Source organism: Miniopterus schreibersii (genome assembly GCF_964146895.1).
Source record: "Miniopterus schreibersii genome assembly, chromosome: 1".
In the NCBI taxonomy this organism is placed as follows: Eukaryota; Metazoa; Chordata; class Mammalia; order Chiroptera; family Miniopteridae; genus Miniopterus; species Miniopterus schreibersii.
This window is the reverse complement of record NC_138101.1, coordinates 151,487,922-151,504,833: the sequence shown is the minus strand read 5'-3', so window position 1 is coordinate 151,504,833 and position 16,912 is coordinate 151,487,922. Positions and strand designations below refer to the sequence as shown.

At 42.5% G+C, this 16,912-nt stretch overlaps 1 protein-coding gene across 1 annotated transcript in view; it reads left to right on the top strand.

The window, feature by feature from the left end:
* The window catches only part of BCL2L10 (BCL2 like 10), a 52,169-nt gene extending 36,155 nt beyond the window's left edge, over nucleotides 1-16,014 (top strand). Inside the window, exon 4 of the mRNA XM_081149145.1 lies at nucleotides 15,489-16,014. The gene's annotated coding sequence lies outside the window, so the exon portion shown is untranslated. The remainder of the gene's footprint in view (nucleotides 1-15,488) is intronic.
* The last annotated feature ends 898 nt before the right edge of the window (nucleotides 16,015-16,912 follow it).

The following is a 16,912-nucleotide window of genomic DNA, read 5'->3' as shown; positions in this document are numbered from 1 at the left end:
CAATCATAGTGGGGGACTTGAACACCCCACTGTTAGCATTGGACAGATCAAGACAAAAAATCAGGGAAACACAGACCTTGAATGAATCACTAGACCTGATGGATTTAATTGACATTTACAGAACATTTCACCCCAAAGCAGTAGAATACACATTCTTCTCAAGTGCACATGGAACATTCTCAAAAATAGACCACATGTTAGGGCACAAGGCAAGACTACAAACATAAGAAGACTGAAATCATATCAAGCATCTTCTCGGATCACAATGCCATGAACTAGAAAACCACCACTATAAAAAAACTCAAAAATATTCAAACACATGGAGGCTAAATAGCATGTTATTAAACAATAAATGGGTTACCAAGGAGATCAAGGAAGAAATCAAACACTTCATGGAAAGTAACGAAAATGAACAGACAACAACCCAAAATCTATGGGACACAGCGAAAGCAGTCCTGAGAGGAAAATTCATAGCATTACAGGCCTATCTCAAGAAACAAGAAAAAGATCTAATGAACCATCTAACACAACAACTAAAAGAACTAGAACAAGAACAGCAAGAAAAGCCCCGAGAAAGTAGAAGGAAGGAAATAATAAAAATCAGAGCAGAAATTAATGACATAGAGACTAAAAAAAATACAAAAAAATCAATGAAACCAAGAGCTGGTTCTTTGAAAAGGTAAATAAGATTGATGCACCTTTAGCCAGACTCACTAAGAAACAAAGAGAGAGGACCCAAATAAATAAAATCAGAAATGAAAGAGGCAATATAACAACTCACCCAACAGAAATACAAAGGATTGTAAGAAAATATTATGAGCAACCATATGCCAACAAATTGAACAACATGGGGGAAATGGACAAATTCCTACAAGCATACAACCTTCCAAAGCTGAATCAAGAAGAGGCAGAAAACCTGAATAGGCCGATAACAGCTAATGAAATTGAAGCAGTAATCAAAAACTCCCAGCAAACAAAAGTCCTGGACCAGATGGATTTACAAGCGAGTTTTACCAAACATTCAAAGAAGAATTAACCCCTATTCTATTCAAACTATTGAAGAAAATTCAAGAGGAGGGAAAACTCCCAAACTCTTTTTATGAGGCCAGCATCATCCTAATCCCAAAACCAGATAAAGATACTAAAAGAAAGAAAATTACAGGCCAATATCCCTGACGAACATAGATGCTAAAATCCTCACTAAAATACTAGCAAACTGGATCCAGCAATACATTAAAAAGGTCATACATCATGACCAAGTGGGATTTATTCCGGGGATGCAAGGCTGGTACAACATCTGCAAATCAATAAATGTGATACATCACATAAATAAAATGGACAAAAATCATACGATCATATCAATAGACACAGAGAAAGCATTCAACAAAATCCAGCACCCATTTCTGATAAAAACTCTCAGCAAAGTGGGAATAGAGGGATCATACCTCAACATAATAAAGGCCATATACGACAGACGTACAGCGAACATCATACTCAATGGACAAAAACTAAAACCATTTCCATTAAAAACCGGAACAAGACAGGAATGTCCACTTTCACCACTCTTATTCAACATAGTACTGGAAGTCCTTGCCACAGCCATCAGACAGGAAGAAAACATAAAAGGTATCCAAATTGGAAAGGAAGAAGTAAAACTGTCATTATTTGCAGATGACATGATATTGTACATAGAAAACCCTAAAGACTCCATCAAAGTACTACTGGATTTGATAAATGAATTTGGCAAGGTAGCTGGATACAAAATCAACATCCGGAAATCAATGACATTCTTATAAACCAACAATGAATTCTCAGAGAGAGAAACTATAAAAACAATACCATTTTACTATTGCAACTAAAAAAATAAGATACTTAGGAATAAACTTAACTGAGGATGTAAAAGACCTGTACTCAGAAAACTACATGACACTGAAAAAAGAAATAGAGGAAGATTTAAACAAGTGGAAGAAGATACCATACTCATGGATTAGAAGAATTAATATCATTAAGATGTCCACGCTACCCAAAGCAATTTATAAATTTAATGCAATTCCTATTAAAATACCAGCAGCATATTTCACAGATCGAGAACAAACATTTTGAAAATTTATATGGAACCAAAAAAGACCCCGAATAGCTGCAGCCATCTTGAGAAAAAAGAACAGAGTGGGAGGAATCACATTACCGGATTGCAAACTGTACTACAAAGCCACTGTAATCAAAACGGCCTGGTATTGGTACAACAACAGGCATATAGATCAATGGAACGGAACAGAGACCCCAGAAATAGACCCACGCCATTATGGTCAGTTAATATTTGACAAAGGAAGCAAGAGTATCCAATGGAGTAAAGACAGTCTCTTCAGTAAGTGGTGCTGAGAAAATTGGACAGATACATGCAAAAAAGTGAAACTAGACCACCAACTTTCACCATACACAAAAATAAACTCAATGGATAAAATCCATTGACTCAATGTAAGTCACGAAACCATAAAAATCCTTGAAGAAAACATAGGAAGTAAAGCCACAGACATCCCACCTAGTGGACTTTTCACTGATACATCTCCTAGGGCAAGAGAAACAAAAGAAAAAATAAACATATGGGACTACATCAAACTAAAAAGGGTTTGCACAGCAAAAGAAAACAGCCTCAAAATACAAAGGAACCCCACGACCTGGGAAAACATATTTGCCAAGGATGAATCTGATAAGGGGCTAATCTCCAAAGTGTACAAAGAACTCATAGCACTCAGCAAGAGAAAGACAAACAACCCAATTAAGAAATGGGCAAAGGACCTGAATAGACACTTCTCCAAAGAAGACATACGGAGGGCACACAGGAGAAAATGCTCGACGTCGCTAATCATCAGAGAGATGCAGATTAAAACCACAATGAGGTATCACTTCACACCTGTCAGAATGGCTCCATCAACAAATCAACAAATGACACGTGCTGGCGAGGGTGTGGAGAAAGGGGAACCCTGTACACTGCTGGTGGGAATGCAGGCTGGTGCAGCCACTATGGAAAACAGTATGGAGGTTCCTCAAAAAATTAGAAATGGAGCTGCGTTTTGACCCAGTGATTCCACTCCTAGGAATGTATCCTAAGAATCCTGAAACACTAATCAGAGAGACTATATGCACCCTGATGTTCATAGCAGCACAGTTTACAATAGCTAATATCTGGAAACAGCCCAAGTGCCCATCAGTAGATGAGTGGATAAAAAAGCTGTGGGAAATTTACGCCATGGAATACTACGCAGCTGTAAAGAAGAAGAATTTAGTACCTTTTGGGACAGTATAGATGGACCTGGAGAAAATTATGCTGAGTGAAATAAGCCAGGCAGAGAAAGACAAACATCACATGATCTCGCTTATACGTGGAATCTAAAGAACTTAATAAACTGATGAACAGAATAGATTCAATGACATGGAAACATAGATGAGACTGATGAATGTCAGAGGGATGGAGGAGGATGGGTGGGTGGAGGGGGAGAGAGTAACCAAAGAATTTATATGCATATATGCACAACTCAAGGACACGGACAATGGTGGGGAGAGGGACTGGGGAGGGGGATGGGAGGGGGTGGAACAGGTCACTGGGGAGAAAAAGGGACATCTGTAATATTTTTTTTTAATAAAATTTAAAAATTAAAAAAATAATAAAATAATAAATAAAATGTGCCACCATCACAATTTTCTAATTCCAGACATTTCCATCATCTCAAGAAGAAACCCCATACACATGAGGCAGTCACTCCCAATTCCCCCACCCCTAGCCCCTGGCAGCCACTAATCTGCTTTCTGTCTCTGTGAATTTGCCTTTTCTGGACATTTCATATAAATGGAATCATACAATAAGTGGCTTTTTGTGTCTGGCTTCTTTCACTTAACATAATGTTCCAAGATTTATCATTCCTTTTTTATGGCTGAGTAATACTCCACTGTATGGATAGACCACACTATGTTTAGCTGTTTAGCTGTTGATGGACATTTGGGTTGTTTGCACTTTTTGAGTATTATGCATAATGCTGCCGTGTCCGTTCTTTTACAAGGCATTTGTGTGAATGTACATTTTCAGTTCTCTTGGGTATATTCCTAGGAGTGGAATTACTGGGTCAGATGGTAGTTCTGTGTTTAGCATTTTGAGGAACTGCAAACTGTTTTCCACAGCTGTTGTACTATTTAACATTCCCACCAGCAATATATGAGGGTTCCAACTTCTGCTTTTAAACCTCAGGGTTTCAAAGGGAAAAGGCAGAGAACTGCCCGGAGACCATCTAAGGAGAAAATACACCTTGAGCCTTTACAACACAGAAAGCGCTGAGGACCTCAGTGCCGTGCCCCTTGACTGTCCCAGTGCCACACAGCCTCCCATCCGCACTTGCCAGTCCCGCAGCTGGAGGGCAGGTGCCTCTCCCAGATGAGCTTCAAAGCCAGCACGGTTGCCCTCCCTCTGCCCTGCACAGAGCAGAGTTTCTTCTGCTAACACACAACACGAGGCCGCCCCTCGCCCAGGCCTCATCCTGACCCGCCTGCCGCTCAGCTGCTGGTGCAGATGCTGCCCGAGGAGCTAACGAGAAGCGTGTCAGTTTACATTCTCAGCCATACCTCCTCGAATAATGCTTGAAATTCACAGTAATTGACACTGTGGGTGACCGCAGTTCATGAAAACCTTGACACAAGGCACTACAGTCCTTATTTGGTTGGGCATTCTCCTGGGGACATGCTTGTGACTCACCGTGGGCCGCAGCTCTCCAAGTTCGATCGCCAGTTCAATGAGGCCTCCCCCGTCTGAACGCCCAGATCCGGGCTGTGCCTTCCTACTGATGTCGCAGAGCTGCATTTTAACGTCCTTCCGAGTTCCCACCGAGGCCCGAGGCTCGTGAGAGACGAGCCGCTCAGAGCTCAGCTGCTGGCGGTGCGCGCCACCCACTAGGTGACCCTCTCCCCGGCCTTCAGGGCCGTGCACCCGGCGCCAGGTGGGGAGCCTTTGCCTCTCACTGCACGTTGAGAGAGCCACGCACGTGAGGCCAGAGGTGCGAGTTAATTCCCGAGCACTCCCGGCCTCACCTGGCCTCTGTGTTTTTCCAAAAAAAATGAGAGGAAGTAGAGGCAGGAAGGGAAGGTTGAATGAAGGAGGAAAGAGAAGCCAAGAAGGGGAGCCACTCAGCACCACCACCCCCTCCCCCTTCTACCGCCTCCCAGCAGCCCTCCTGGCATTTTTCCAGAACCCCTATTGCTCTGTGGAGCTTTAACCCAGTCCTGCCCTGGCACAAGCCTTCCACCTTGGACTCTGACTCTTATTGTAGCTCCTGAAGTCCTTCCCGCAAACACCTCAGCAATGATAGAGCACAAAGCACTTGGGACACTATTATCTCTCCATCCAGATCCCAGGGTCAGCCACAGAGAGGTCTGGCACTGCCTAGAGGGAAGTTGGGGGGTTTATGTTGCGGGGCCTGGAGGAGGGAGGGGGACACTCTTTTGCTTACAAGCCAGTTTCCATCCTATACTTCAGATAGGGCCGCCGAAACTGCCAAAACTGCAGCGTAAGAGTTGAGACCCAGTGAGGCCATTGTTCTGGACTTGACTGCAATCACAGTGACCTTGATTTCCTCATACAGCTCTGGATATCCTGGCATGGCCTTGCCTCCAACTGTTTTCTGCATTCGGTTTATGAGGAATGCCAAGTGGGGAGGATGTTTCTGCTGACCTTATGCTTGTCCATAAAATGTTTTTAAAAATAGAACACAGACCCGATGAATCATGAAGCCATCCTGCTGTGAAAATAATAAGAGATGGTCCATCCGCCCAGAGAGAAGGACAGATTTGTAAAGCGGTCATCAGTGTGCACTCAACCTCTGCCAAAAATAATTGTTCTGAAGACTTGATTGTGTGTGTTTGTATTTTCAAGGGTCACTGGCCAGCTTGTACTCTGATCACCTGACGGAGAAGAAATCTTCCAGCATTCGGCTTTCAGGAAGAGTTGAAAATGCAAAAAGAAAGGCTAAAGTAGATAAATCTGTGATCTGCACCTTGCAACCCTTATGCCATGTGGAGACCCTGGAGGCCACTGCTCTCGGGACCGTGAGGATTGTAGTGACAGTGCCCCGTCTCCCTACAGCGCAGATGCCCCGGGCCAGCCCCGCCTCTAAGCTGGGTCTGCATGTCAACCTCCACTTGTGTCCTCCGCATGTCTCCTTCTCCTGGAACTGGGGCCAAACTCTTCATTAGATTCTGTGCCACTGACTATCCTGTAAGCTGCATTTAAAGAAAATAGGGTACATTTTAAATTAGGTTCCTCAGGTTGTCATTCGACCGTGATTCTCCCTCTTGATACACATAAGAATCACCTGAAGGACTTTTAGAACTAGGGCTGCCTCTGCTGGCCCTGGAGATTCGGTTAGATTGCCTTAGGTGGCACGTGGCTTGCGCAGGTTCTAGACGTTCCACAGGTGATTCTAAGGTGCAACCTGAGCTGTGCAGCCAGGGCTGAGAACCACCGCATTCAATGAGCCCCTGATGGTTAACCTTTCGTGATAGTGCAGTTCCATCTGAGCTCAATCAATTTAACTGACCTGGTCAAGATGTCAATTAAATCTTAAGATACTTAAAATCAGATGACAGATGACCACTTGAATTAGATAAATGTCAACTTTCTTTTTCTTGAACTTCTACACAGTCGAAATTTAAAGAGTCCAATAGTTCAATAAGACCTGGTAGGAAAAACAAATTTCTAGTCCCCCCTCCTTCCATTTCCCAGCCCCAGAGGCAACTTCTTTTAGCTCTTTTAACTGTTTTCTTTTGGTATTTGCCTTTATGTATTTAAGAACTTGGATTACTATTTCTCAATTTTCAGTTTGGGAAATTATCTATGTCTTTACACCATGATAGGTGAAGATTTATTTCTTTCACACACACCCCATCTCCTGCCACACTCAGATTTGTCCCCTTACCCCACCCAATATAGTTATATCATAATTTTGCTTAAATCAATAATCATCTTTACATTATTATGATTTTGTATACCATCCAGAGCTTAGCCAGGTAACAACTATGATTACTTCTCCTTTCCTGTACATTTATTTGCTTGAGTCAATAATTGTCTTAATTTTTCACCTGCTAAGTTTTTTATTAGCTTTCTATTTACTTTTCAGTAATCCATCCTCGAATTCTCCACCAGTTATTTAAATCTCTTCTCAAGACATTTATTCACATCAGGTATTTTATGCATTCCGTCTTCCTGAAGAACTATCTCCCAGAGCCTCTGACCTGCTCGAATCTGGGCTGGCTGTCCTCTGTGCCTGGTGCACAATTGTCATCCTATAATAAATATCCCTTCAGTATCATCATCTTGGGGTTCCCTTTGCTTTTCTCCCCTGTTGCATCCCCTGTTTTTTGTATTCCTGACTTCTTCCTTCTTGGTTTACTCTTTCATTTTGCTGAAATAAAAGAGCATGTAAAACCTAGCCATACACAAAACTATTTTCTCTTCACAAGCTTAGAGAATTACAGTATTTCACAGTAAGGGGTGGCACTTGTTAAAGCAGCGAGACAAGGAAAAGACCTAAAAGGTCTGGCAGGGAAACACTGGTTTTATCTAAAATACAGGCAAATACATTTGTGCTTTTTTGCCTGTTTTATAAATGGAACCAAAATAATAACTACTCTGTAACCTTTGCTCCCAGCGTAGACCATCCTGGAATCAGTGTTTTAACAGGGAACCAAAAAAAAAGGCATAAAAAATAAAGTTTGTTTCATTCTAAAAACCAGGGGGCAAAATGATGGCATAAAAAATAAAGCTCATTTCATTGAAGCTTTATAGAAAAGAATGGATTTCAGCATGATTATAATTATATGTTTCCATCACCCAAAAATCAAGCAGCTAAAGCAAGAGCAAATTTGATTTCTTCAAAATATATTAAGCACCAATTGCACATACAGAAAATGCCCAATTTGCTATGAAATTGGTTTCCTGATGGAAAGTCAGGCAGGGTGAGATTAAGGGAGGCCATCGCCCCCACAGGATGGTCTGTCCCTTTAAGCAACTGGAGTTTCCCCCACTGGAGACACGGCAGCTATTCAATGGGAGAAGACTATTTCTCAGAAATCAGTTTCCAGAAGAGAGAAGTTGGATTTACTGTGGTTTCACAGCTCTGACCACAGTCTTTACCGCAGCTATTTATATTTTTTAAGCTGTTTTCCAGTAACTCTGAGCAGCCCTCAGGGTTGGCAATTGTCCTAGGAGGCCTGAGACCAGGGAGACCTGCTGAGGCCCAGGGTCTGCCCCACAAGGAGATGGAAGTTGGAGGTGGGACTGGGTCAAAGAGGGGCTGAAAGATAGCCAGTGACATTGTCGTGAGGGAAGGAGAGGGTACCTGGTGGGTGACCTGGTGCAAGCTGAGCCACAGGGTGGGGCGTGCCAGACGTCTGTGCCGCCTTGAGGAGGGCACTCAAACAGCCCTGCTCTCCACCAGTGTCCCAACACGACCTCCTTGTGGGCACCCAAGAGAAGAAAAGAGATTCTAAAAAAGCGATTCTCAGTAACCCTGGCTCCTCTCCATGAGGGGTCAGCTAATTCAGCCTAGCCTGTTGCTTCAGGGCGGCCCCTTGTGTGTCCGTGATGCCCCCGGGAGCCCTGGATATGCCGGGAGGCTAGGAGGTTGCCTTTCCCCTTTAGACTCACAGGATTGGTCTTCTAGGGACTGGGGGTGCTTTGTTTGCCTCTTCTCTGTTCCAAGAGGAGAGAAGAGAACACAAATGACAGATAATAGTGTAAAAAAAAAACTTCAGTGTTCCACCCATGTAGGGAAAACCCAGTTCTTCCCTGCTGTGTCTCTCTTTCCGGTGTGTCACCTTTACTGCTCACACAAAACACTTCACTTCTGACTCTTCTGGTCACCAAGTGTTCAGGGGATTCCCCCCACCAAGCAATTCTCTGCAAGACCAGCTGCATATCCTACAATTCAAATCTATTCTGACACTATCTAACCAGAGGTAACGTCCGATCCCACAGGGTAAGGGCTCAGTCCCACAACACTTCCACCCACAGACACCTCAGATGCTAGTGACAAGACCAGGTTGTCACCTGTGCTTCTGACCAACCAGCTGTACATAGAACTTCCAATGACCCCTTCCTTGGATTTGATTAATTCGATAGAGCCACTCATAGAAAGCAGAAAAACATGTTACTTGATAGACCACTGGTTTGTCACAAAAGGACATAACTCAGGAACATCCAGGTGGAAGAGATGCATAGGGCAAGGCATGTGGGAAGGGGTGTGGAGCTTCCATGCCTGATCCAGCGGCACCATTCTCCCCAAATCTCCACATGCTCACCAACCTGGAAGCTCTCTGAACCCCATCCTTTTGGGTTTTTCTGGAGGCTTCATTACATAGGCATGATTGATGGAATCATTGGCCATTGGCAACTGACTCAACTGCCAGTCACTCTCCCCTCCTGAAGGTCAGGGGGTGGGACTGAAATTTCCAATCCACTAATCACATGGTTGGCTCTTCTGGCAACAAGCCCCTATCCTGAGGTGGGGTCCAAAAGTCACCTCCTCAATGAAAGACCCTTTATCGCTCCCATCTCCTAGGAAATTCCAAGGGTTTTAGAAGCTTGGTGCCAGAAACAAGATGAAGGCCAAATATATATTTCCTGTTATAAGTCACCGTATCATAGATGGATAGATTAGGTAGATAGAGAGATAGATGATTGATGATAGATAGATGATGATGATAGATAGATAGATAGATAGATAGATAGATAGATAGATAGATAGATAGATGATAGATAGATGATAGATAGATAGATAGATAGATAGATAGATAGATAGATAGATATAGATGATAGATGATAGATAGATAGATAGATAGATAGATAGATAGATAGATAGATAGATAGATAGATAGATATAGATGATAGATAGATGATAGATAGATAGATAGATAGATAGATAGATAGATAGATAGATAGATAGATAGATAGATAGATAGATTGATAGATGATAGATGATAGATAGATGGATAGATGGATAGATAGATAGATAGATAGATAGATAGATAGATAGATAGATAGATAGATAGATGATAGATAGATGATAGATAGATAGATAGATAGATGATAGATAGATAGATAGATAGATAGATAGATAGATAGATAGATAGATAGATGATAGATAGATAGATGATAGATGATAGATAGATAGATAGATGATAGATAGATGATAGATAGATAGATAGATAGATAGATGATAGATAGATAGATGATAGATAGATAGATAGATAGATAGATAGATAGATAGATAGATAGATATAGATGATAGATAGATGATAGATAGATGATGATAGATAGATAGATAGATAGATAGATAGATAGATAGATAGATGATAGATAGATAGATAGATAGATAGATAGATAGATAGATAGATTAGATGATAATAGATAGGACAACAGATACGGATGATTCATAGATATACAGATTAATAGACACGGATAAATAAAACACATTATGACTTCATATAAATACTTCCAATTCCAATACAGGGTTATAAGGTTTTCATTTTATCTTATTGATCTTCACCTCCATTTTCTTTTCCCACGCTAAAAATCCTAGTTTTCAACACACATTTACTTTTCACACAATATATACCCAACAGTCTGAGATAAGAATACCAATGCTATCACTAACTATCTAATTCCTGAGAACAGTCCAGGATATTTTTTCAGTTATTTTTGTCCTTAGGGATGTACAATCGAATAACTATTTTAAAGTCCTTAGCAAAAGTTCTTTATATAGAGTTATAAAGAACCATAACTTGCCACAGAGTTCTTGTTGCTTTTAATTGCTTAGGAATTTATTTTTAATTTGTTTTATAATTATACAAACATCTTCACGGCTCCAAAGTTAAATCTACAAAGTCTGTTCAGAGAATTCCAGTTTCTCCCTCTGACTTTCTGAACTTGTTCCCTCTTCCTCTCCATACATAGGTAAGACTTTATTTTTATTTTATGGTTTCCCCTTCCATTGTGATTTACTACAGTTTTAGACCCCGTCTTAGGAAAACAGCAGCCTACTACACATTTCTCTACCTCGCTTATTTTTCAAATTCAATTTTTAACATAAAGGCTTTATTGAGATATAATTCCCAATTTACCCATTTAAACTGTGCAACTCGATTTTTTAGTGTACTCAGAGTTGTGCAGCCACAGTTTTAGGACATCTTCAGTACTCCAAAAAGAAACTGTGTGCCCATTAGTAGTCACTCTCCACTTTCCCCAACACCCCAGTACTAGCCTTAGCCAACTGCTAATCTACTTTCTCTCTCTATGGAAATGCCTGTTGTGGATAATTCATATAAATAAGTCACACAATATGTGACCCTTTGTGTCTGGCCTCTTTCGCTGAGCAGAATGCTTTCAAGGTTTATCCATGTTGAAGCATGTGTCAGTACTTCATTTCTTTTTATTGCCGAATGAAATTCCACTGTCCGGATATACCACCTTTTATTTATCACTTTACCTTGCTATTTTGGAGATCGCCCTATGATATTATATTATGTTATTCAACATTAGCACACACTAGTGTAGATGTGCCACCGTTTCTGCAACCAGCCCCCGATTGATGGATATGTGGGTTATTTCTAGTGTTTTACAAATAGAAGAGCAAGAGAACGCCTTATGCTCACATCTTTTGAGGGCAATGGAGAGCTGGCTCGTGCCTTGCTCCGGTGGGTTGGCCTCAGTAACTGCTAAGGTGTCTTTTAGCTTCAAAGATCTCAGATGGATCTAAAGAAAGTGACACTCCTGTTCTCTGGGTTCCTGGCACCCACGATGGTGGCTGACTCCCCTCGATGAGCAACTCTGAACATTTAGCCTTGGCTTGTTCGCATATTGGGTAGTCTTAGTCTATTTCTACAGATCACTGGGAGCATGAGTTTAAGGGTCGGGGACAACTGTCACGCCCAAACCCCTTCCCCTCACCCCCTTCCCCTCACAAGGAGTAGACACTTGCTTTCATGGAAGTATTCCAAGTCCTGAGACACCTGCAGCAATCCCCACTGCTTTCCTTTAGCAAAAGCCCTCACTTCAAATGTGGGTGTTTCCTGGGAGCTCGCCCACTGAGCCCAGAAAAGGCAAGCTCACTGCTGTCCAGCACAGAGCAAAGCAACGGCTGGGGTGGGACACTGGAAGGCCACGGGGAACACCACCCAGGGAAGGAGAGGCGGGAGCCGCAGCAAACTCACAAGGCCCTTCTCAACTAGATGCATGTTCCCTTGTTCAAACTGACGGAGTCCATGAAGTGGGGACGGCTCTGCTCCCGGCACCCAGGCCCCTGGGATTGTCCCTCGGATGCCTGCAATGTCAGGGAAGAAAATGAGAAGTGACGTGGGCCAGGGGACACACGGCTCACCCACAAGCAGCAGTTCTCACTGAGTTTTGCCAGGTGAGAATGCCTACATTCTCGGGGTTTTTTCCAAGGGAAGTTGGAAATCTGGATTTCTATGTAAATTTTTCTGATTTTCTTCCAAGTTTGGCAAACACGTTTGGGAGTTGTATTCAAATATCTCTGTAAAATCAGAGAAAATTCAGGGAACTGACCCGATTGAGGATCTGACTTGAGAAATCCATGAAGGTGTGTCCTGGCTCATGGCCCCTCTGAGCCACAGTGGTGGCTTCAGAAGCCACATTTTCCCACCATCCAGTCTCCAAACTCAAGGGGACATTCCTAAAGGAAGAATAGGCCCTGACATTATTTCAACTTAGCTTCTTTGTCTTTAAAACAGAGACTATAAAGTCACTGACCATGGTTGTGACCTATAATCTGCAAACTACACACAAATGGGAAGTGTCAATGAGCCTGAACATGTTCAAAAGTATGTGTTAAATTAATTGAATCGAATCATCTTCTTGGAATTTCATTAAAATTTTGGGAAATGGAGAGTAGCTAAAAATTTTTTTGAAAGAGAAAGAGAAAGTTGGAAATACAAATGTTGACAATATTATAATGCCACAATAACCTAAACAGTATAGTACTAATGCTACAACTGGTAAGTCAGTCACTACCCCAAGAATAAATCTAAATGTACTCAAATACTTTACAAATGATAATAAAATAGTCAGAAATAAATCAGAAAGGCATTAATTTTTTTAATAAGTATCACTGGAAACTTGATCATTTGGGAAAAAAATCAACTAAGATTTCTACCTTAAACTATATACCATGATTAATTTAAGAACTAAATGTAAAGATTAGGATCACACAAAAACATTTCTTTGTGTTTAGAACAACGTTCTAAGCATAAAAGCACTGAAACTGAAAGTCAATAAATCTAAGTACAAAAAGAACTTTTTAACGCCTAGATTTTTTAAAGGCATAATTAAATTAAAAGTTAAACATTAGGCAAAATATGAATGACAAAGTAGCAAAAGGTAATACTTAAAGATATAAATATTAAATGCAAAGAACTCATATGGTTCAATAAGAAAAAAAATCCCTGAAAATTGGGCAAATATATAAACTGACATATCACTGGGGGGGGGGGGGGGCGGGGAATGGCCAATACCTGTGACAATTTTTATAACTTCTTTAAAAATCAGAGACCCTGGCCGGGTGGCTCAGTTGGCTGGAGCATCATCCCGTACACCAAAAGGCTGTGGGTTCGATTCCAGGTCAGGGCACACACCCAGGTTGTGGGTTCGATTCCCAGTAGGGGCGAGTCCAGGAGGCAGCCTATGGATGTTTCTCACATTGATGTTTCTCTCTATCCCCCTCTCTGTCTCTCCTGCTCGCTCGCTCACTCTCTCTCTAAAAAAAAAAAAATCAGGGACATGAAAATTAAAATAAAAAATAATTTGGGGGGCGCTGACTGGCATGGCTCAGTGGCTAGAGCATCGGACCGTACACCAAAGGGTTGCTGGTCTGATCCTGATCCAGGGCACATACCTGGGTTGCAGGTTCCCCAGCCCTGGTCGGGGCACATGGGGGAGGCAGCCAATGGCTGTGGGTCCCTCACATCGTCGTTTCTCTCTCTCTCTCTTCCCCTCCCCACTCCCTTCCACTCTCTCTAGAATCAATGGAGAAAATATCCTCAGATAAGCATTAATAACAACAAAATAACAATAAGAAGAGTTTTTGGGCCTGGAAATTAACCAAGATTAATGCCAGCAAAACTTGGGTGCGAGTGGGTGTCTATTATCTATATAGTACAAGCCCGGTGGAAATCGACTTGGCATTGGCCATCAGGAAAACTTTAAATGTTGCTACCATACAACCCAGAAATTAACCTTCTAGGAATATACTCTAAGAAAAGAATGAGCCCTAGCCAGTTTGGCTTAGGGGTTAGAGCATCAGACCGAGGACTGAAGGGTCCTGGGTTCAACTCTGGCCAAGGGCATGTACCCCGGTTGCAGGCTCAATTCCTGGCCCTGGTCGGGGCGCATGGGGGAGGCAACCAATTGATGTGTCTCTCCCACATCAATGTTTATCTCTCTCCCTCTCTCTCTTCCTCTCTCCCCGCCTTCCACTCTCTCTGAAAAGCAATGGAAAAAATACCCTTGGGCCAGGATTAAAATAAACAAACAAACAAACAAAGAGATAGTAAAAAAGAAAGAATGAAAAATATGAACAGAGATTTAAGTACAAAGGGGTCTATCAAAATGTTATGATGGAAAATTAAAATCAGCTTAAATGACATACAATAGGGGAATGGTTCAATAAATCATGATATAATCATAAAATGGAGTATTATATATTTTTGTTTACTATATATGCTTATAAATGATTTTTAGTTTACTATATATGCTTATAAATGATTTATAAATGATTTTCATTACTAAAGGAAAGTCATCCTTCCACAAAGAGTTATGCAGCACCTACTGTGTGCTTGGTACTGCGCTGGGCATTTGTGATACACACATCAGTGAACAAAACTGGCAAGATCCTGTCTTCTAGGAGCTCACATTGAGGGTGTGAGAGACACACACACAACAAACAACATAAGAAATAAGCAAACTGTACATAGGTTAAAGCTGTGTTGAAGCAAACAAAATGAGAGCAGGATAGGGGAGCCGGAAGTGCTGAGGAGTGGGGGAGGGCAGGTAACAGGGCTGAACATGGGCTCCAAGACTTGAAGGCCTGGGGCTTAGCCACACTGCTATGAAGAGGAAGAGACATCTACGTGCAAAAGTATACCCATGACCTCACCTGTTAAATTTATATTTTAACTTCTATATTACACAGGTAGCCTTATGTAGGTTCTTTACATATCTCATATATTTTCGTAGAAAAAAATACACCAAAATGACAACAGTGGCTACCTGTGGAAGGTGGGATTGCGGTGATTTTTAAATTTTATCTTTTTTTATAGTTTGCAGTATTTGCTAAATTTTACAACATGAGTAGTTCCAGTTTTACTATCAGGAATAAAACTATATGTTATTACATATTTTAAAAACCAGAGTTAATCTACCTTTTAACCCCCAGGAAGAACTTTCCAAAAGAACAAAGGTGGTGAGGTGTCCAACGTTTCTGAGGAGACAGAGCTTCTCCACAAGGGGGCGCCTTGCCTTCAAGTAAGGAGCTGCTTGAGTCCTGAGTTTGGAATAGATTGGGGGGGGGGGGGCGTGTGTGTGTGTGTGTGTGTGTGTGTGTGTGTGTGTGATTATCTTTATTACTCCATTCCCACAACCAGTCAAAAAAAATACAATCAACGCAGGTACAAGGATCCAATTTATAGAGCGCAAAGAGGGCCACAACCCTACCTACCCAGGCTTAGCTTGCGTATTTACAGAGTGAGGCACAGACAGGTACGGCTAACAGTGGAACAGAGTGTAAGGGAGCGGTGTGTAAAAGGTAAATCTTGCATAATTCCACTCCCACGCCTAAGAACCATGCTCAGAGTGGCTCAGAAAGGTTCTGGCGCTCTAATGCCTGCCTCCTTGGTCAGTAATCATATAATCCGTTTTCCCGAAATCAATTAGCAAGTACAGTTTAGCAAGCATGAGCTCATAAAAAAAAGAAGAAAAAAAAAGAAGGAAGAGAGTGTTCCTGTCCCTTGGGGAGTTAACCCAACCAGAAAGGCCAAACTCAGTTACCTTTTCACAGCATAAGCGTTGGGAGAGGCGGAGGGGACCTGGGTGTGCGGGGTGGAGGTGGGGGGAGATCCAGCAGAGATTAATCAACGCAGAAGCAAATGTGAGTCAGCAGGATGTTATCAGATGCTTGAAAGATGGGTGCATAGCCGAGAGAAGGGCCCCTGGGAGAGGGGAGAGGAGGGGAAGAGAGACAGAGGCCAGGGCCAGGGAGACACAGAGAGCGCTGTGAAAGGCCTCTGACCTGGCCAGTGCCGGGGATTTTGCAACATAATGACCCTGAGGACTGGGTTACCAGGAATTGTGCTCCTGGCCCGGGTCTCAGCAAACCCGACTTATCTGAAACCAAAGAGCAAAGAGACATCTGTGGCTCAGGGCACTGACGCAGCCACTCCGTCACCGCCAGCCAGTTTGGCCCGCCAGTGTTTACTTAAATGGTCAGAGGGAAGCTGGATGCACCCCCACTTCCATCACCAAGACTGGCTTCCCCGAATGCTTGGGAACACAGTGGCCAGAGGACTGGGGAACAAAGGTGGACAAGACAGGCTCTGGGGAAGGGGGGGATGTACTTTGCTTATCCCAACACACAATGTAATGGGAAGAGAGAAGAGGAACCACCGAACCCAACCCGGGGGTCAGGGAATGCTTCCTGCAGGAGATGGTACTTGAGCTTGTCCGGAAGGACATGTGGGAGCTTGAGAGTAGGAGGGGGTTCCAGGCAGAGGGGACAGCACGGGAGCAAGAGGAAATGTGTCACCTGTCCTTGCAGGTAGCTCGGCGTGGCTGGAGCTGCGTGTGGAGGTGGTAAGAGGTGAC